This window comes from Macaca nemestrina, chromosome 6 (assembly GCF_043159975.1).
Source record: "Macaca nemestrina isolate mMacNem1 chromosome 6, mMacNem.hap1, whole genome shotgun sequence".
In the NCBI taxonomy this organism is placed as follows: Eukaryota; Metazoa; Chordata; class Mammalia; order Primates; family Cercopithecidae; genus Macaca; species Macaca nemestrina.
Window position 1 is genome coordinate 121,480,609 of NC_092130.1, and position 20,073 is coordinate 121,500,681.

The window sequence follows — 20,073 nt, forward strand, 5'->3', positions numbered from 1 at the left end:
CTTTTTAACTATTTCCAATATTTTGTTATAAGTAGAATATGAAATACAAGCATTAATGCTCAATAAAACTTTTTTTTTTTTTTACACATTATGGAATTCCATCTACCTCAATTGTGCTGTAGGAGCCAAATAACTAAAATGGACCCTTTCAAACGTTAACTACACAATAAGAATAATTTATTCTCAAAAGTAGGTTGTACATTACTATCAAGCAAAGTGTCCTTCAATCACCCTGCTTTCTCATCCTGGTTCCAACTGCCACTCGGTAGAGGTAACCATTGAAACTTTTGTGTATATCTTTCCAGACCTTTCTGTATTCTTTCTCACGTTTTCTCAAATATTGTTTTCTGTCTCTGTAGTTTTTGTATAAATGCCATAATGCCAATCCATCCTGGTCTTCTAACCAAGTGATGAACAGGTTCATGCCATTATTTAAATACAACTGGTTAAGCTGTCACTTGAACATCGAAGCCCATGCACTATGTTGAATGAAAAATTGGAAAAACACCAGAGGACCCACAAGATGAGTTCTGATCACTTTGTATTCTCCAGGTTGTCTCACTTCACAGTGAAGATCTTGTTGGAATGGAGGCCCTAATCAGACAAGAGTGTTCTAGACTGATGAGCCTTTTAAGCCTACTCCACTGTCATTTCTTAGGAAGTAGCCATGTTATATCACTTGGCTGACTTAATTCGTGTGTTTCTATTAGGCGAAGACACCAATGACCTTTAGTCTATACAAGAAAAAAAGCAATTTGCAGGTACGGATTAAGGAAAAATAGAAGGGTTTATATAAGTGGCTTGGAGACCATTAGGTTATTTAAAGCCTTTCTTGGAGAAGGTGGCTTTTAGACTGCAATTTAAAAAGGGAACATGTTGTGACCAATGGAACAAGGGTGTGCAATTAAAATTATCCTTTCAAACTGTATTCAGAACCTAATGACGTCTCACCAGCCCCAGTGCTTCCATCATCACTCCTCATGTGCAACAGCAAAGGTCTTGAAAGTTCTCCCTGCTTCCCCCTCGCTTCTCTATATGCTATTCTCTCACGGTAACCCGAGGGAGCCTTGAAACTGTAGTTAGATGATATCACTCCTCTGTTCAAGACTCTCCTATGGCTCCCATGGGGAAAAGCAAAAGCTCTATCTGATCTGGATTCCACCACTTCCTGGACTTCATCTCCCAGCTCTCTCCCTGTCGCTCCCTCAGCTCCAGCCACACTGTCCCTCTTCTGCTCCTTGAACCTGACAAGGGTAATCTTACCTCGGAGCTTTTGTGCTTTTCCCTCTGCCCAGATTTCCCCAGAGCTCACTCTCTTGCTGTTTTCAAGACTTTTTCTTCATAGCATGTATTTCCTTCTCACATATTACATATTCATTTGTTTGTTTGCTGTTTATCACAGTTCATGAGAACACAAGCTCCTGGAGAGGAGGATCTCCATTTATTTTGGTCCCAGTTGCTAAAACAATGACTGGTATAAAGTAAGATTCAACAAATACTTGTTTATTTAATACTTAATTCATGTAAAACAGCCAAGCTACAAATTTGGAGGAAAAAAAAGAAGTGTGAGGGATCTTTTAAAAAATCAGACTTGGCCAGGCACGGCGGCTCACACCTGTAATCCCAGCACTTTGGGAGGCCGAGGCGGGCAGATCTTCTGAGGTCAGGAATTCGAGACCAGCCTGGCCAACATGGTGAAACCTCATCTCTACTGAAAATACAAAAATTAACTGGGCATGGTGGCAGGTGCCTGTAATCCCAGCTACTCAGGAGGCTGAGGCAGGACAATCGCTTGAACCTGAGAGGCAGAGGTTGCAGTGAGCCCAGATTGTGCCATTGCACTCCAGCCTGGGGGATAAGAGCAAGACTTTGTCTCAAAAAAAAAAAAAAAAAAAAAAGTAGTCTGAAATAGGAAAAAAAAAAAAAAAAAAAAAGGAACCAGTAAATTAGTGGAGACAGAGGTAAAATGCCACTGTGATTTCTTCACAGTTTCTTGAGATCTTTATATATTATCAAATTTTGGGATCATTTATTTATTTTTGGGCCCATACTGTTTTACTTTACTTTATTCTTTAGGCAGGGACAGAGTCTCACTCTGTTGTCCAGTCTGCAGTGAAGTGCAGAGGTGCAACCATGGCTCACTGCAGCCTCAACCTCCCAGATTCAGGCCATCCTCCCACCTCAGCCTCCAGAGTAGCTGGAGGTAACCTCAGGTGCATACCACCTTGCCTAGCTAATTTTTACATATTTTTTTGTGGAGACTAGGTCTCATTATGTTGCCCAGACTGCTCTTGGGCTCAAACAATCCTCCCACCTCAGTTTCCCAAAGTGCTGACATTACAGGCATGAGCTACTTATGCCCCATCCATAGTATGCTTTAAATGGTGCTGTACAACTTCTGTGGGTTATTACAATTTGACTATGCTACTACATTTATAATGTTTAGTGAATGGACAAATACATCCTAAGGAAAAGAACATGATGGTACTTTTTAAACAATGGCACAGTTGTGTGTTAAAACCTGCCCCATCACCTCTAAATATGTTACCAGTCTTATGGTTTTCATTTTTGAAGGAAAATCATGTTGATGGACTATTTTTAGAGGCTTCAGAAAGAACATTTATTTCTTCAGCTCTGCTCCAGGAATATCAGACAGAAAATACTAGAAAGTTTAAAATAAGCCAGTTCGGAGAGAGAGCAAGATGAACAATGATTAATTTTATAAACATCTTTTATTCCTAAAGATCCCACATTACTTTACCCACTGATATTTATAAGATGCTGTTCCTACTGCAGGCTGACTATAAATCACTTTTCCCAAAATTTAATCTTCCTTTTAAGGTGATTTCTATCCTCTTTTTTCATTAGACTATATATTTTTCTTTCTAAAACTTTTCTTTCTTCCAGTTTATTAATTTGTTATTGCATTATTCTGTTTGTATGTGTGTGTTCATGTATTTTTGTGCACATGTGTGTATGTTTGTGTTCTTGACTATTACCAAAAGCCTACTACGTAAGCAGTTTCTCATTTATTTCACGAAGCTGATCTGTGAGCTAGGTATTTGTACTCCCCCATATACTCAGGAGGGAATTGATGTTTGGAAAACAGTGATTTGCCCAAGGATATGCAGTTATTAAAAGGCAGAGCTATGATTCAAAAATCAGCTATGTTGTGCTACATGGTATGTGATTATTCCGTTACACCATGCTCCCTCCTTAAGTGGCCTCCAGCATCCCCCCTAACCCCACAAGGTGTTGGTTTCTTTATTTGTAAAATTAAGAATTTGAATCAGACTTCTTTTTTTTTTTTTTTTTTTTTTTTTATTAGACAGAGTTTTACTCTGTAACCCAGACTGGAGTGCAGTGGCACGATCTCGGCTCACTGCAACCTCTGCCTCCTGGGTTCAAGTGATTCTCCTGCCTCAGCCTCCCGAGTAGCTGGTACCACAGGGGCACGCCACCACACCCAGTTAATTTTTTATTTTTAGTAAAGACAAGGTTTCACCATGTTGGCCAGGCTGGTTTCAAATTCCTCATCTCAGGTGATCCACCCGCCTCGACCTCCCAAAGTGCTGGGATTACAGGTGTGAGCCGCTGTGTCCGGCCTGGATCAGACTTCTTAAAGGTCCCCACCCCTTCCCCAACCCTTCTGTTAATGGCTTTTATTGTTGGTGATAATAATGGCTACCACTATTGGGTTAAACTCTTTACAAACATAACTTATTAAATTCAGTAACCATATGAGTGTGATATTATCCCCATGTTTCAGATGGAACTTAGACTGATTAAGCAGCTTACCCAAGACCACTGAGTTATCAAAAGCAGAACTCATATGTGAGCCCAGATTTGAGACCATAGTAACCCTGCACTGTTGCACACACTTTCTACACTATGCATACTCCTTTTGTATAATAAGTGTGAAATTGACAAATGTGAGAAAACCTACTCGTTCACTAATTCAATAAACATTTGTTGAGTAGATATAGTTGGTCAAATTCTGATAACTGCCATGAACCCAAAGATGCCCAAAGCTTTGTGCCCGCACCTGGGGAGCCCACAGTTCACTAGTGGGTGGAGGAGGAGAAATACACATGGTAATTATAATACAATGTGACAAGTGTAATAATATGTCAATAGAGGGCCATGGGAGTTAGGGAAGTAATCTCTGATCTGGGCATTGAAGGGTGAATAGGAACTTGACAAACGGAGAGCAAGAAAAAACTGCCAGTGACAGAAGAAACTGGATGTACAAAGGCAAGTGAGTATAATCATACAATGGCATGTTATTTGGCAATAAAAAGGAATGATAGGCCAGGTGTGGTGGCTCATGCCTATAATCCCAGCACTTTGGGAGGCCAAGGCGGGAAGATCACCTGAGTTCAGGAGTTTGAGACTAGCCTAGCCAACATGGTGAAACCTCATCTCTACTAAAAATACAAAAATTAGCTGGGCATGTTGACATATGACTGTAATCCCAGCTACTTGGGAGGCTGAGACAGGAGAATCGCTTGAACCCAGGAGATGGAGGTTGCATTGAGCCGAGATCATGCCACTGCACTCCAGCCTGGGCAATAGAGCAAGAATCATCTCCAAAAAAAAAAAAAGAAAGAAAGAATGATGCAACTGATACATGTTACAACATGGATGAACCTTGGAAACATTATGCTAAGTGAAGAAAGTCTATCATACTATGCCGTTTACTGCAGATGAAATGTCCAGAAAAGGAAAATCCATAGACATGAAAAGTAAATTGGTAGTTGCCTAAGGCCAGGGAGAGGGTAGGGATTGGCAAGAAATGGGATTTGACTGCCAATGATTATGATGTTTCTTTGTAGTGTGATAAAAATATTCTAAAATTGATTATGGTGATTGTCACAAAACTCTGAATGTACTAAGAGGCACTGAACTGTGTTCTTTAAATGCATAAATTGTGTGGTATATGAATTGTATCACAACATGCCTTCTTAAAAAAATAAAAGCTAAGTGGGTGTCCAAGAGCGTGGAATGTTTAGGTCACAGGGAGAAGTTTCGTGTGGCTGGATATAGATTTGGTGAAGTGAGATAGATGAGGTAGGTTGTGGCCATTTGGCAACGGGCCTTTTGCATCAGATTAAAACCTTTACCTTTTCTCTGGCCGGGTGCCATGGCTCATGCCTTTAATCTTAGCACTTTGGGAGGCTGAGGCAGGTGGATCACCTGAGGTCAGGAGTTTGAAACCAGCCTGACCAACGTGGAGAATCTCCATCTCTACTAAAAATACAAAATTAGCCAAGCGTGGTGATGAATGCCTGTAATCCCAGCTACTCGGGAGGCTGAGGCAGGAGAATGGCTTGAACCCGGGAGGTGGAGGTTGTGGTGAGCTGAGATCACGCCATTGCACTCTAGCCTGGGCAACAAGAGTGAAACTCCATCTCAAAAAAATAAAATAAAATAAAAAATTAAGTAAAAAAAACCTTTACCTTTTCTCGTCTAGTATTCTTTCTCTAAAGCTCATCCATTTTGTTGAATGTAGTTTATATTTTTCACTTTTGTGTAATATTTCATTGTGCAACTATACCATTACTTATTTGTCTGGGATATTTGCTTTGTTTCCAGATTTTTCTTTCATAAAGAGTGCCACAATAAATTTTCTTATAAATAATCCACTGGTGCAAGTCTCAGAAGATAGTACAGTACCATTTTTATAAAGCTCAAAAATAAGCAAACTCTCTAAAGGTATATATGCATACATGTGTAATAAAACTGTGCTAAAACAAGGAACGATATTAAGTACAACATTCAGGATAGTGATTTATTTAAGTGGGGGAGGGGTACAGGAAGTAGGGGGGAAGAAGGAGCACAGAGGTTGAGTGTAGGTTACAGGTAATATTCTGGTTTGTAATTGGGTGGTACATTCATAGCTAGTTATTTATTATTAAATAAACTCTATTTTAGAATGACTTTAGATATACAGAATTATTACAAAGATAGTACAGACTGTTTTGTATATCCCATACCCATTTTCCTCTGTTAAGAGTTGGGGGCCATTTATTACAATTAATGAACCAATATTGATACATTGCTTATAACTAAAGTTCATATGTTATTCAGATTTCCTTAGTTTTTATGTATGCTTTTCTCTGTTCCAGGATCCCATACAGGATACCACATTACACTTAGTTTTCACATCTCCTTAGGCCTCACTTAGCTATGACAGCTTCTCAAACTTTCCTTGTCTTTGATGACCTTGACAGTTTTGAGGCGCACTGGTCAGGTATTTTATAGAGTGCCTCTCAATAGGAATTTGTCTGATGTTTTTCTCATGATTACACTTAGAAGGAAGATCCCAGAGGTACAGTGCCACATCATATCATATCAAGGGTATATACTATCAACATGACTTATCACTGTTGATATAAACTTTGATCACCTGCTTGAGGTAATGTTTGTCAAGTTTCTCCACTCTAGAGCCACTCTTTTTTTTTTTTTTTTTTCCTTTATCATACTCTACTGTTTGGAAACAGGTCAATATGTACAGCCATACTTAGACAGTAGTTATGCTTTACTGCCTTTTGGGTAGAATATCTACATAAATTATTTGGAATTATTTGGAATTTTTCTACATAGTAGGTTTATCTCTTCTACCTCATTTATTTGTTGATTTATTCAATTATTTACTTATGTCAGTAGAGACTCATGGACATTTATTTTATACTTTGTTTTCTGTTTGTTTTGTTTTGGGGTTTTGTTTGTTTGTTTGTTTGTTTTTGAGATGCAGTTTTGCTATATTGCTCCTAGTCTCAAACTCCCGGTTTCCAGGGATCCTCCTGCCTCAGCCTGCCAAGTAGCTAGGATTATAGATGTGTGCCATCAAGCCTGGTTTATACTTTGGATTATAATTCAGTACTCTGTTATTTTATTGCTCAGATTGTTCCATTTTTGGCATGGGATGTTCTTTTAGTTAGCTCCTACGTCCCTTTGACGTAGCCTCATCATTGTGTGGTTGTAGTTGATTTTTTTTCTTTTGACTCTTCCTAACTCTGGCACTGTAAGAGGCTCCACACTCATCTTGGGTATTTCTTGCTGCAGACACAGGATCAGCCTTTTATTGAAAAAGCCCTGGTTCCTTTCATTGGAAAATGGAATCAGAAACCAAGATCTGCGTGCCCTGTGTGCTACTGGGGTATTATTGCTTCTAGACCTCAGCTGATAGAGCAAGCTCTGTGTGTGTGCGTGTGTGTGTGTGTGTGTGTGCGCACGCATGTGTGTGTGCTGGCCCATGTATATACATATAAAAACATTTTTATATGTAATCCTCTGTATATTAAACTAAATATGAGTTCATACTGAGGTCTTCAGCTCTAATTCATTCCCATAAGGATCTTTCTAGCATTTTTACCCTTGCTTATCTGCAATCTCTCAGTAAGAAAGATACTTTCTTACAGTAAGAAACCTGGCTCACACTATCCACCATCCATTTACTCAATTGTTTAATTTTAGTATACATATATAATGGTTTCAAAATTAATCCATACCCCTGTGGGAAATAATTCTTATGTACAGTTCCCTTTGCCGTTAGTCTTCCAGACTTCACTTTCTTCCAGAGTTACTTACTTTGCACTTTATACCCCAATACTTTTCAGGGAAGTTGTATATAATGTAATATAGTTAGATTATTTATAATATATTTAGATTGCATTTCATCTTAGGCTCCCCCAACTTTCTAGTTAATTTTTTTTAATTTGCATACATTAAGATTTATTCTTTGTGCTATAAAGTTCTTTGGGTTTTGGCAAATGCTTAATGTCTTACATCTGCTTTTAGAGTCCCAGACATAATAGTTTCACCTCTGTAAAAAATCCCCTGTGTTTTACACATTTGTCTCTCCCACCCTGAAGCCATGGCATCCACAGATCTTGACTTCTATATTTTTGCTTTTTCTAGAATGTCATATAATTGGAATCATACAGTATATAGCTTTTTCAGACTGACTTCTTTTACTTAGCAATATACATTCAAAATGCATCTTTTTGTGGTTTGATAGCTCATTCTTTTTATCACTGAATAATATCCCATCATATAGCTGTACTACAGTTTGTGTAGTCAGTTCTTCTCTTGGAAGACATCTTGATTACTTCTAGTTTTGTAGCAATATAAGGTTGCTACAAACATTTGCATATCGGCTTTGTGTGAACGTAAGTTTTAAAATCAATTGAGTAAATACCTAGTAGCATGATTGCTGGGTCATATTTGTAAGAAATTGCCAAACTGTCTTCCAATATGGTTGTACCATTTTGCATTCTCACCATCAATGAATGAGAATTCCATTTGCTTTGCACCCAATAGTTGTTGGTGGTACTGTTTTGAATTTTAACTGTTTTAGCAAACGTGTAGTGGTATTCTTTGTTTAAATTTGCAATTCCCTAATGTCAGATGATGTTGAGCATCATTTACTTGCTTACTTGCCTGTTTGGTGAGTTGTCATTTATCTTTTGCTCACTTTTAAAAACTGAGATACTTATTATTTATTTTTAGGCTCTACAATTTATGTTTGTTACATGTATTCTTTTGTATATATCAAATAGTATGTTAAACTATTAAAAGAAAGGAACAGGAAAAAAAAGTTTGAGCTGCATGTTGTAAGTGTGAGGGGTGATTAAGAATTCAGACTTAACTTCAAACTCCAGCTTTGCTATTTATTAGTCTTGTGATTTTGAGAAAGTTATATAATCTCTTAGGGCCTCAGTTTCTTCATACTTAAAATGAGAGTAATACCTGCCTCATCTGTTTCTTTGTGAGAAAATCATTAAAACAACAGGGTTAGCTAAAGATCAAGCAAGTGCTGGAGACTTGATGCATACGCCACAAAGGAGATGCTCAATAAATGTTGGCTTCTCATAAGCCCAACAATGGAAAGCTTACTAATTCATTAAGCAAATATTTCTCAAGTGCCTATTCTGTGCCAGGCACCGTGGATACATTCATGGGTCTCTGTGTAGTAGTATTAATATCTTATATCTACCTTTACAGTATCATCAAACTAGTTATATGACTTACAGTTTAAATTACTTTATAGTTAAAAATCACATTTAAGCCAAATTGTGATATTATATTCATAATTTAGAAAGTTAACATAGGGAAAGGACCAGAAGCAGAGGATTAAATTAGTAGACTCTTCTAAAAATTCAGACAAGAGATAATAGGACCTAAAAGATAAAATTGGGAATAGAGAGAAGGGAACAGCTGAAGAGATATTTCAGAGGTAGAATTTCATAGACACGGAGATTACTAAGTGATCACAGGTAAGAGAATGGTGTTAAAGATTACTTTTTCTGGTCATGAAATTTTAAAATACTGGTTTATAAAGCCTTATATTCACTTAGCATGTGTTGATAATCCCCAGTTTTAGACACACTCACATAATATCCCTGGCCAAATTTTCTTTTGCAAAATTCTTTAATTCAGAAGTGCTCCTTCCCTAGCAGAAAGCATCTGAAGAGAAAGTCAGACATTCAGACATTCAAGTCAAGTGGGAAACTTTCAAGATTAATTTCCGGTACTCCCTAGCCACCAAAAATTTTCTGTGTTGATTCTAATAGTTATACTGCAGAGCATTTTAAGAGACAGCACAGTATTCTTGCTTGTCTAGTACAATGGGAAGGTAAGTTTTTGCTCAATGGAGTGATTGGCTCAGCAGCAACAAGAACTGCACAATTTCATCTCTAATTCTAAGCTAAACAGAGCTGAGAGATGATTCCCTTGTGTATTTATAAGTAAGAGTTAAATCCCTCCCATTGTAATGTAGCACCAGATCGAAGTAAACAGACAGTGATTTCAGTGCTAGACACAGCCTTAAGGCAGAAGAAATTACACTGTCATGCAGAGGATATGTAGCTGCTGCTATTTTGGTGCTTGAGTTCTTTGTTGTCACATAGTTGAAGGCAATCCAGATGAGGAAGAGTGTTAACCAACAAAAAGAGAAAATTCCCTGCACATGGCTAGGAGGATGGAGGGGAAGAGGAAGGCTAGTACAGTACCATCTGAACACACCAATAAATGATCTGTGCCAATAAATAGTGGCTTCAACTTGTCTGCCCGTTCTTATTGAAAACAAGTTGTTTAGAAGAACAAAATGCAAGCTGAAGATCACAATTTATATTTCAGGCTAGGAGTGGTGGCTCATGCCTATAATCCCAGCACTTTGGGAGGCTTTGGTGGGAAGATCACTTGAGTTCAGGAGCTTGAGACCAGCCTGGGCAATATGGCGAAACCACATCTCTACAAAAAAATCAAAACAATTAGTGAGGTGTGGCGGTGGTAGGAGGATTGCTTGAGTCTGGGAGGCAGAGGTTGCCGTGAGCCAAGATTGTGTCGCTGCACTCCAGCCTGGGCAACAGGGTGAGACCCTATCTCAAACAACAACAACAAAAACAAAATTTCTGTGTCACCAAATGGTTTGCCTGTCATTGATTAATTTAATTGGATTAGCTTTCAGTTGCTTATAAAATAAGTTAGGGAAAAAATTAGAGTATTTACTTTCTTGATACCTCCAAACCATAGGATATATCCTTTAAGATATATCCTTTAAAATGTATATTTAAGATAAATATAGATAATATGGATTTAAGATACGTATATATAGTGCTGAGCATGGTGGCTCATGCCTGTAGTTCCAGCTGAGGGACTTACTGGGAGGCTGAGGTGGAAAGATTGCTTGAGTCACAGATTTTGAGGCTGTGGTGAGCTATGATCATGCCACTGCACTCCAGCCTGGGTGACAGAGAAAGACCCTGTCTTTAAAACAAAAAATAAGTAATTTAAGAGGCATTATAGTATTTGCTTCTCTATGTCCATATCTTAGGTACACATGTAGACATTATAGGCAGTTACTTTTGAAATCAAAGGACTAATTCTGAACACACTAGATATTTGTTTTACTACCCAAAATGGAAGGTAGAGAAGATTCTAATATAAGAAACATTCTATATTCCCCACCCATGTAGGGATTCTGCTAGTTTCTCAGTAGCTTTTTTCCAATTATACATTTTGGAACTGGGGAAATAACCACAGGATGGGTTCAGGGACCCACTGCACCCACTATGGGACTGACCTGAGCTAAAACTCCTTGATCACCTGACCTCCACTAGCCCCTGCTCTGACTGGTGGGCCACAGTGATGTTTCGGATCTCCTGGAATGTGTCAGTTCAGGGCCAGTAATCCCCAAATATCTGTTTGTTGTTGTTGTTGTTGTTGTTTGTTTGTTTTTTGGTTTTTGGTTTTTTTTCTATAGCATAGTCAACCTGGTAACAGGCAAATGGTTCCTTTGGGGAAGGCTGAGAGAAAGAAATATATAGTATCATAAAATACAGAATTTTGGCCAGGCCCAGTGGCTCACACCTGTAATCCCAGCACTTTGGGAGGTCGAGGTGGGTAGATACTTGAGGTCAGTAGTTCGAGACCAGCCTGGCCAACATGGTGAAACCTCATCTCTACTAAAAGTACAAAAATTAGCCAGGTGTGGTGGCAGGTGCCTGTCGTCCCAGCTACTTGAGAAGCCTAGGCAGGAGAATTGCTTGAACCCAGGAGGCAGAGGTTGCAGTGAGCTGAGATAGTGGCATTGCACTCTAGCCTGGGCAACAGAGTGAGACCCCATCTCAAATATATATATATATATATATATATATATGTATGTATGTATATAATTTTGATGAAAGGTAATTGAGTATGAAAGTAGCATATTTTAAAAACAAATAAGTCCGATGAGGTGGCATGCGCCAATAGTCCTAGCTACTCTTGAGGCTGAGGCAGGAGGATTACTTGAGCCCAGGAGTTCTGGCCTGTAGTGCATCATGCACATTGGGTGTCCACGGAGGGGTGACCACCAGGTTGCCTAAGGAGAGGGGAACTGGCCCAGGTTGGAAATAGAGCAAGTTAAAACTTCTGTGCTGAACAGCCATGGGATTACTCCTGTGAATAGCTACTGCACTCTAGCCTGGGCAACATAACTTTACCCCCTTTCAAAACAAAAACAGAAACAAAACAAAGGGAGACAAAACTGAAATCATCTTTCCTAAAGTAATTTCTAAAAACAAGACGTGAACCAGTAGAGGAGAAAGATATAGGATATATTTGGAAATCATCATATCATTAGAATGACACACAATGCTCATATAACTTTAATATATCTGTGAATAAAAACGCAAGCTCCATTATGTGATAACGAATTAACTCAGGATAACATAATTAAATGCATGACCCATGCCATGTTTATGGTCTTCAATCATGGAAGAATTTATTCTGCCTTGGTAATTCAGTGTGCCTTCAGTGCGTACTGGTTATAGTGAGTAACTGTTGTCTTTCCATCCATTCTTTCAATGTCTCCTGAGAAGATCATTCTATATTCTTTTAGTCTGCAACTCTCTCCACAATTTTTTAATTCAGCTGTGCTGTCACTGTCAGTACTCTACCTCCAGGCCACAGCGATGGTCTAGCGGAGTCCTTTACTGAGGTTTTATATGAAGATGTTATAGTAGGGGTTATCTCTTTTTCTGCTGTGGCTAAGATGATTACTTTCTTCTCTGCCCACCCCCAGCCCCACATCCACCATGTTGCGGGAAGACACGAAACATGCAGTAGGAGAGAATGAGACCAACACAGAGAGACTAGCATGACTGAGCTATTGATTGATTTGTTTTGGCATGCTAGTATCAGTCTAGCTCCACTGATCTCTTTTACATGAACAAGTCAATCTCCCTTACATTTTGAACCTTTCAGTGGAACTACTTCTGACTTGTTTTGTTTAATGCAGTCCCTCAGTACCAGCTGGCTAGAGTATACCTCCTAGAATACTAAATTTTTGATTTCACTCCCTTACTCAAGAAATTCAAATATCCCCACCAGCAAGACCACTGACTTTGTGAGCCAGAGAGTCTGAGGTTGAATTTTGGCTCTTTCACTAACAAGCAAGTCTCTTCAACTCACTGACCCTCCTGATCCAAAGTCCCAGTTCCCGGGATTACTGAGAGATTGCAGCATGACAGGGTAAATGTAAAGCCCTTGATAAAGACTGAGCATGTTGAGCATTCAGTGGGAGTGTTGAGACTCCTGAGCACAGCTGTCCAGGCCTTCCCCATCAGGCCCTGGCCTGCCGTACCATGCTAACCATCCACTCCCTTCCTGACCGAACTCTGTTGCCCCAATCTGGCTTACTTGCTGTCCCCAATAAGCCCTGCATTTTCCCACCATGTGGCTCCCCTTCTGCCCTTCATCTACCTATCTGAATTTAGCCATTCCTTTAAAAATCAATAAAGTCAATTCCATTGCTCTACAGCAATTGTTGACCCATCATTCTAACATGATCATCTCCCTCTCCAAATCCCTAGGACATTCTGTTGCCTCTAGCATTAATCTAGCAGTTAATCATAGAATGTCCTGGTCTTTCCTTTTTTTCCTTCAAACTGGTTTGTATTTTGCATGATTTTTTAATTTTTCAAACACTTTCATTCTATTTTTATTCTCTCTCTCTCTCTCTCTCTCTCTGCTTATATATTTTGAGACAGAGTCTCCCTCTGTTGCCCAGGCTGGAGAGCAGTGGCATGATCTTGGCTCACTGCAACCTCTGCCTCCTGGGTTCAAGTGATTCTCCCACCTCAGCCTCCCAAGTAGCTGGGATTACAGGCACATGCCACCATGCCTGGCTAATTTTTGTATTTTTAGTAGAGACAGGGTTTTACCATGTTGGCCCGGCTGGTCTCAAACTCCTGACCTCAAGTGATCCATCCACCTTGGCCTTCCAAAGTGCTGGGATTACAGGCGTAAGCCACCACACCCAACCCATTCTATTTTTAATCCAATTGTATGTTCCTTATGGTCAAGAACTATTAATACTTTTATTTCTTTTCTCCTTTCTAGGACTTACTACATACTAGTTCAATCAAAAAGAATATATAATTTAGTCAATTTTTATAGATCTGTTTATAACCAGTCTGCATGAGAACACTGAACTATGTGAAAATTTAGATATTTTGAACTATTCTTTTTTTTTTTTTTTTTTTGAGACGGAGTCTCGCTGTGTCTCCCAGGCTGGAGTGCAGTGGCGTGATCTCGGCTCACTGCAAGCTCCGCCTCCCGGGTTCACGCCATTCTCCCGCCTCAGCCTCCCAAGTAGCTGAGACTACAGGCGCCCGCCACCAAGCCCGGCTAGTTTTTTGTATTTTTAGTAGAGACGGGGTTTCACCATGTTAGCCAGGATAGTCTCGATCTCCTGACCTCGTGATCCACCCACCTCGGCCTCCCAAAGTGCTGGGATTACAGGCTTGAGCCACCGCGCCCGGCCTGAACTATTCTTTTTATTACAGATATAATCTTATTCTAATAAGTACCCTTCCACGAGGAAAGAAAGCAGTCATAGGTAATGCAGGAAATACCAATCAAGTAGGACAGAAAGAGAAAACTAAGAGTAATTGATGGTGACTATTCTTTTATTCTGTTTTTAGCATTTCCTTCAAGTGAGTTGGCTCTTTGTAGTCCACTGAGGAATTGTACAGAGAAATGGTGACTGGAATTCATTGCCTTCTGTTGACTGAGAGGTAGATGCTAAGTCATTTCTGAACCTACAACCTTGGCAAGCTCTGCCCCACTCTCATTCTATGACCTAAAGATTAGACAGCCAAAAATGAAATGATAGCCATGTTAAGGTGGCATTTTTTTTTCCTTCTTGATTTCTAACTTGTTTGCTCTAAGGTAAATGATTGCCTGATTACCAAAAATCTCTGTTTGACACATAATAGAATTGCCGTCACATGTTGTTTAAACAATCTGTATCTGATATGACGTGCATCTAGTCACACTTTAACATCTACAATAAATGAATAGGAGACAGAACTAGAATCTTTAGGAGAATTTTGGAGTTCAGTTTGACAAATTTAGCTAAAGGTTATGAAGAAAATACAGTTCTTAGCTCCAGTGTTCTTGTAGTCAGGCCTTCCAAGCAATCAGCATGATTTAGTCCAGCATTTAAAGCAATCAGCTTTGTTATGCAACTATACTTAGAACAAATGGCGGCCCAATTGTGTGTGTGTGTGTGTGTGTGTGTGTGTGTGTGTCCCCCAATTATTAAAGGTATGCTTTGTGTTTTCTGACCAGGGAGCTACTTTATAATACTGGTATTGGGGGTAGGAATGCCATATTTGGTACAGGTAAGGTACAGTGAACCAAGTTTTGACTGTTTCTCAGCAATTACATTTCTGGGAACATTATATAACTTGTGGTATAGCCAAATCCTTGAGCTAAGACGTAGTGATATAACTAGGATTACTGCAATTGTTCTGAGTTGAAGAAACTTCTAAAATGTGTAGTGTGAAATTTGGCTTGCTGAAATCATGGCCAGAGAGGTGCATTTTAAAACAAAACCAATAGGGAAATCTTAAATCCAAAATCACCTTACATTTGTTAAATTAGTTTAAAATAAAATTTTGTCAAAAGGAATAAAATTGTGAAATTGTCCAAGTTTTGTTATATGATATTGGCTAATGTTTGTAGAGATTTAATGGTCACAATTTTGCAAACAAGATATAGACCGATATTTAAAGGCACACAAAAAACTGTTATTTAAACTAGCTCAAGAAAATGATCTGAATATAAAACCTCCTATCTTGGGCACATTATAATTTATAAATATTATGTATGAGGGATACAATGTTTTTTCCCCTAAAAATTGCATATTTACCTTTTTTTAAATTCAAAATGTGTCTTTAAATAATGGCCTGTTTTGGCCGGGTGCAGTGGGTCACACCTGTAATCCCAGCACTTTGGGAGGCCAAGGCGGATGGATCACCTGAGGTCAGGAGTTTGAGACCAGCTTGGCCAACATGGCAAAACCCCATCTGTACTAAAAACACAAAAAATTAGCCAGGCATGGTGGTGAGAGCCTGTAATCCTAGCTACTTGGGAGACTGAGGCAGGAGAATTGCTTCAATTCGGGAGGTGGAGGTTGCAGTGAGCCAAGATCGCACCATTGCACTACAGCCTGGGCGACAGAGTGAGACTCTGTCTCAAAAAAAAAAAATTAAATAATGGCCTGTTTCTAGATTTCAAAGCAGCTTGGACCTGGAAATTGAATATTTGGAATCTATCCAAGTTATGTACTTACAAGAAACTTTTGTATGTTAAAGGCACATCTAATGTGCTTAATAAATTTCATAATCAATAAATGGACTGAGTGAATTAATGAGTGAGTAAACTAGTAGTCATGATGCAATAGGAGTGATGAGATAGAATTTTCTGAGTTTTTTGTTTGTTTGTTTTGAGATAGACTCTCTGTCTCTGTCACCCTAACTGGAGTGCAGTGGCACGAACATGGCTCACTGCAGCCTCAAACTCCTGGTTCAAGCGATACTCCCACCTCAGCCTCCTGAGTAGCTGGGATCATGGACCACAGCATACCACTAGGCCTGGCTAATTTTTTTTTTTTTTAAGAGATGGGGTCTTGCCATGTTTCCGAGGCTAGAATTTTCTCTTATTAAGAGCCTGAATTATTTTAATATTTCCAAGTTTCATGGTCATTGTTTATAAAGTAAAAATAATAGAGCAAATTTGTTTTCAGTGTTGTATTAAATGAAATGATATATACAATATGCTTGATGGTGCTCAGCCCGTGGTGGTAAATGTTTTCTTTCCCTATGATGGAAATGTGGTCTGATACTTGGAGAGACAAATCTAATTTCCATGACTTCTATCATCATGTATCTGGAGATCACTTCCTAAAGGAAATTTCCAGGCTTTACCCATCTCATTGACCACAAGCCCATATTTCCAATTCAAGGGTTGTGAAAAATGTTGCTGGAAAATATCGGGACAGTATTACCATGGTTATTATTACATAATTATCTCAATCTTTAGCAGATTCTAATCCTAGAATGTCAAAGATTACAGGTTGAAAACCAGTGACTACCATTTACTCAGACCCTTATTGAAAGCCTGCTACATCCAAAACACTGTGCAAAGTGTGCTGATAAAAAGATAAGTAAGGCATACCTCTAGCTCTGGGAAGGTAATTGTATATGGGAAAGATGAGCTTGTTTAATACTATTTTAAAAAGTATAAAGTACTGAAAAGAGAGGCATGTATAGAATGGGAGAAGAGAAAGAGCAAATAATTCAGCCTCGGGAATTGAAGAAACAGAGAAGGTTGTGCTTGTTTTAGAGCTCCAAAATATGAACAGGCATTTGCCAGGAAGGGATGAGGTGAAAATAGTGTCTAAAGGCAGGAAGGCATGTAGTTAGTACTTAATTGTACTATTAGAGGTGCCATGATGCCTTGGTGTATCTGAAGCAGTGGTTTTCTAAAGCTATGCCGTTTTAAAAAAATGAATATAGGTTCTTTTTTTAATGAACCTATATACATGAAACGTATATACATGATCTATATATATTAGAAAGAGATAAAAGCAAAGCTGCCTTCTCCAAGCAGGGAGGAAGGCCTAGTGTCACAGCTGCTAGCCGTGTTACACCTTCCCACCCCCGCTTGGTTACACCTGAGGCACTCTCAGGAAAGTTAGAGAAGTGTGGTAGAAGACCATGTAAATTCAGGTGTGTAGACCAGAATATGTCACTTTAGACAGATTGGGCTTTGTCCTATGATGACTTAAAAGTTATCAAATATTTTTAATCAAGTTAATAGCATCAGCTGTATTAGATAACCCTACGTGTTATGTAAGGTCAGTCAGAGTAGAAAGATTGGGGTAGAGACCTGTCAGTCAGATGCTCCAAGAGTGCAGCTATTAAAGGAAGGGCAGAGAGCTAATCTGCATAGATCTGAGTTCTGATTTTGTCTCCTTCTCTGCCAGACTCCATGACCTGTAATTACAGAAGCTTAGATTTCAAGATCTTCCATGTATCATTTCACTGCCTTCCAAATTTAGGTACCCCTCTGATAATGATACCAACAAGATAGGCTGTCACATTACCTAGAACGTTTTCATGATATGACGTATACTTCTTATATTAGGAAAAATCCCATTATTTGATGGTAGCCCTAATTACATTTAGAAACAACAAAATGAAAAAAAAGCAAAAACAAAAACAAAAACAAAACACTCTTTTCTTTCATTCCCAACTAGAATAAATGATCTATTGGAGGATCCTTTTTACCAAACAATCCTTTGGATATTTATACACAGTCCTCAACTCCTTGCTCTGCCTTTTCTTCTTTCTGCAACTCAGAGTTCCCTGATTCAGAGTTCGTGGGTGTCAATTTCAGATTGCTTGCTTTTCTCATTGCCATCTATGGATGCTCTCAATTCCAACTATGAAATGTTGAAAGATGCCATCCAACGCTAAAATAAAGTTCCTCAGAGTTGGGCTGAAAAGTGTACTATCCAATAATGGAACTGGTAACTTCTTTGATTTGGAAGTACTACTCTTTAAAGAAGCATGTGATTGTATTAATAGTTTAATAGCCAGGTCATACTTGTGGCTCATGTAGAGCCTGTAGTCAACTCAGACCCTGGAGCTTGAGCAAGTCTATTAACCTATCCTGTCCTTGGTCCCTCTAGCTTAACCATAAGGGTCACACCTGCCTCCTGTTCATCATAATTATGGATAATATGATGTTAAATTAAATTTATAGGGCAATCTTGTACTTGAAATACAAGGTGACCTAGTTGTTGTGCAGCTGTAGTTTCCAGAAAGACAAAAGAACCATTATCAATAAAGTAATCTATATCAAAGGCATATTAAACAACCTTTGGAAAAAAATTGTGTTTCCTAGGATTTTGCATTCTTTGACCCTTACTACTTCTGTTTTAGCAATAAGAGATTTAGCCTGACTACTCTATAAATAGATTTTCAATTTATATTGCCAGATAATACACAATTTGATGAGACTGAGGATGGTTTTCCTGAGAGGCTAATTGGTTTATATATTATTGTCTTGTATGTATCTCATTTTTTCCTTTGGCTTCCAAGTCTTTGAGGCGTATGTTACTTTGTCTAATAGAATATTTTCTTGGCTGACTTCAGCAAAGGAGTGACCAAGTCTGCTCTACACTTACTGGCAGGGATATTGCAGTAATCACAATAAAATAAGGTCCTGAGGAGAATCTGGCTCAGACAATAGGAGTTACAAAGTAAAAACAAAGACAGATCCTTACTGTTAGCCTTCTACATGCTGGGAGCCGAACAATATTTGATAATCACATTTCCGTATATTTTATAGATGCACTATAAAAACTACACCATAAAAAATTTATAAAAACTGTTATAGAGCAATTTCCCTGCATGATTTAGACAAGACCCTCCCCTTTTTTTTTATTATGTCAATAGCACCTACAAGTTTTTAGAAGATACTTTATATCCTTCACAGGTAGTTTAAAGGAATTACTAAACTTCATTATAACACTGAAGCGCTGTTGGACATGGTGGTAAAAACTGTATTTGGCTTTGAGGATTTAAAAACATAATGAATGCAGTTAGCAGCTCTACTGTGATCAGTCTTATTCATTACTGTTTGTCATGCCTTATTTATACTTTGTGGCAACAATGAATATAGAATCCAAGCTTTTAGGTGCTGCTATTTCATGATAAAACTAAGAGAAATATGACTTTCTGCAAAAATTTTAGAAGTTCTTTCTGAAAATTATGGTTGTATTTTCAAGATCCTATTGTTGCTTTTATTAACAAATACCTTGTTAGACCTGATATTTGATTTTCTCTTCCCACTGGAACTTTAGGTATGTGATAGTTCACCTGTTTAAGTATGAACTTTCTTTTATTAAAAGAGGGACAAAGTGCATTGCTGATATGCCCTTGACCACTTTTTTTTTTTTTTTATACTTTAAGTTCTAGGGTACATGTGCATAACGTGCAGGTTTGTTACATATGTATACTTGTGCCATGTTGGTGTGCTGCACTCATCAACTCGTCAGCACCCATCAACTCGTCATTTACATCAGGTATAACTCCCAATGCAATCCCTCCCCGCCCCCCTCCCCGTGATAGGCCGCGGTGTGTGATGTTCCCCTTCCTGAGTCCAAGTGATCTCATTGTTCAGTTCCCACCTATGAGTGAGAACATGCGGTGTTTGGTTTTCTGTTCT

The 20,073-nt window shown here is 38.7% G+C and overlaps 1 protein-coding gene across 12 annotated transcripts in view; it reads left to right on the forward strand.

Moving 5' to 3' along the window:
- LOC105499370 (ARF like GTPase 15) overlaps positions 1–20,073 on the forward strand; it is a 437,434-nt gene that overhangs the window by 257,116 nt on the left and 160,245 nt on the right. The gene's annotated exons all lie outside the window — the stretch shown is intronic.